The following is a 2,355-nucleotide window of genomic DNA, read 5'->3' as shown; positions in this document are numbered from 1 at the left end:
AGCAAAATCAAAGAAAAATTCCCGAAATCTTTGGCGAAATCCCTAAATCCCGTAAGCTTTTTTCGGCAATGTCGGACCCCTCGTGCGAGTCACTGTATAGTCTAAAAATCGTTGTAGGGTGCTTTTCAACCTTAGCGCATTGGAAACCACAAGGAGTATTGCGAAATTATTTTTGCCCTTGTTTCTAATATGAAGCAGACTACGCATCATCTGCCAGATGATTCATCTCGACCCAGATTTGTCAAGTGAAAGTCTCGCGTTAAAGGGATAGGATCAACGTTTTCCGACTAGTACAAGATGAGGGCAGTTTTAGGTAAAAAAATGTGCCTAAAATTATGTGTGCCAAAAGAAAATCGAATTAAAACGTTTAAAATTAAGAAAAGTACGTTAGATATTTTGAAATTCAAACTAGCCGCGAAATACTGCCCAACTTATTTTTCACACTATGACGTTGTAAATGTCTCTTGATTCATTGGTTGTTTGGAAATAGGAGAATGTAGGGGAACTCAAGTTGAGGATAGTAGGTTTTTTTCCCGTCGTCTGCTACAGGAGTCAAATAGAAAATGTCATCGTCGACGTCGAGTCGTAGCTCGGAATCCGAAATATCAGACGGGCCTGACTCTGTAGTAGAATCCGATAGTTTAGACTCGGTTGAATCTTTCGAAATTCGTGAGTCAAGTGAGGAAAATTCAAATTCGGATAATTCGTTACTTGGTAGACTATGAAATGGCAGAGATTTGTCCGAGTCTGTATTGGTACAGTCAAAAACAACGCACTTTCTACGACATTTTGGCAAAGGCTTAGTTTCCATGATCGATTTTTTTATTCTAAGTGGCCCTAAATTCAAGCTTTTAAGATTTATTTTTCAAATTAAATGTGCTAAACCTCTTACTTAAACGATTTAATTGCTATGAAACTATTTAGCTTCTTTCACGCCTCTCAAAACACGTAAATCGAAATAAAAGTTAAGGCCAAGTTTATTTGGGATCCACAAGTGAAATAGTATGAAAACTACTGTTAGTCGTAAAGCTACCATATCTTCAAATAAGAGGAGCGTATGGAGGGGTGGGTAGATGTTTCAATCGTGTTTTTGCCAAACGACGCAGGAGGGGGTAGTGATCGGAGCAGTCCCAAAAAACAATACTTTTAAAAATTAATTAAAAATAGTTAAGTTATTAAAAGTATCAATATATATATATTTTTGAAAACGTAATTTTAGGTTCTTTCTGATTTTAAAATATGAAATCTTTTCATTAGTAGCCAAAACATCGATTCTATCCCTTTAAGACATGGCATCGGGAATAAGGGAGATTCGTCCAAAAATGTAACCTAGCGCGACCCTTCCTAAAAGGTTGATAACTTACGTCTGCAGCTTCACTCAATACGCTTACGTTATAGACCTCTTCTTCCATATGTTAAAGAAAGAGTAGCCTTGTCCAACAGCAAATTTACGTTCGGATTTAAAGTCACAAAATGATCGTATCTACTGCGTGTCCTCACCATGAGAAGTCAAAACCAGTTTTACTGCCGGAATCGACCGAAGAGTCCAATTACCTACGCACGCTCTTTTTACTGTCATCATTAGCCTGTCCAAACAGAGCCTTAATAGTGTTTCGACGCCAATTTGTTAAACGTTCATTTCTAATCACGAACGAAGACTTGAATTATCAGCGCCAAACGAGAAGTTCATCACTCTCAGATTCCCGGTCCACCTATTAAGGATTACGCTTTGTTATTTTAGGGCTGTCAAGAGTAGGCCTTTAAAGATTATGCATAATCATTTTTGCAAAAAACAATTAAGGTTGCAGTCTCGTTCACTGATTACAATGAGTGGCTGGCTCCTCGACGCAAGGTTGGAACAGTTACATTTTGAAATAATGGCATTTACAAGTAGCAATCACAGTTTGTTATTAAAGGCATTATAGAGTCCACTTTGTTTTGCACGCACATTTGCTATATCTAAAACAGAATTTCGACATCATATTGACGCCATGAAGTTAAAATGTTAATTTTTAAAGGCGCATTTTAAATCACGATTTTCTAGATCAAAAATAAGCTTTTTCGACAATATTAATTTTCAGTCAAAATCAGTTTTACGTCTTTTCAGGCTTTAAAGCTTCGGGAAGCGGAAATCTAAATGAGTTTGATATTTGTCTCTCATTTTCTTTAACAGCTCAAAATAAAAGCAATTGAGTTACTCCCTCTTTAGTCAATTTTATTCATTTAATGCTTGTTTTAAAACGGTCTCAGTTGCAGCTTTTCGATTTTCGCTTTCGTTATCTTCGGAAGCGCGTCAAAAATTTGAAAGAAAAGGCCAAAGGGAAAAGATTGGAAAACGTTCATTGAAAATGGCCC

At 36.8% G+C, this 2,355-nt stretch overlaps 1 long non-coding RNA gene across 1 annotated transcript; it reads right to left on the bottom strand.

Moving 5' to 3' along the window:
- Positions 1–742: 742 nt before the first annotated feature.
- Positions 743–1,075, bottom strand: LOC149682818 (uncharacterized). Its single transcript, XR_016384190.1, has 2 exons — positions 893–1,075; positions 743–837 (listed from the first exon to the last, which is right to left on the bottom strand). It is a non-coding gene; the product is annotated as an uncharacterized LOC149682818 (long non-coding RNA).
- Positions 1,076–2,355: the final 1,280 nt, after the last annotated feature.

Source organism: Phalangium opilio, unplaced genomic scaffold (assembly GCF_054372755.1).
Source record: "Phalangium opilio isolate 3A_F unplaced genomic scaffold, DU_Popi_V2 ptg000037l_1, whole genome shotgun sequence".
Lineage (NCBI taxonomy): Eukaryota > Metazoa > Arthropoda > Arachnida > Opiliones > Phalangiidae > Phalangium > Phalangium opilio.
Note: the sequence above shows the minus strand (reverse complement) of the source record. Positions and strands in the feature narration are given on the sequence as shown.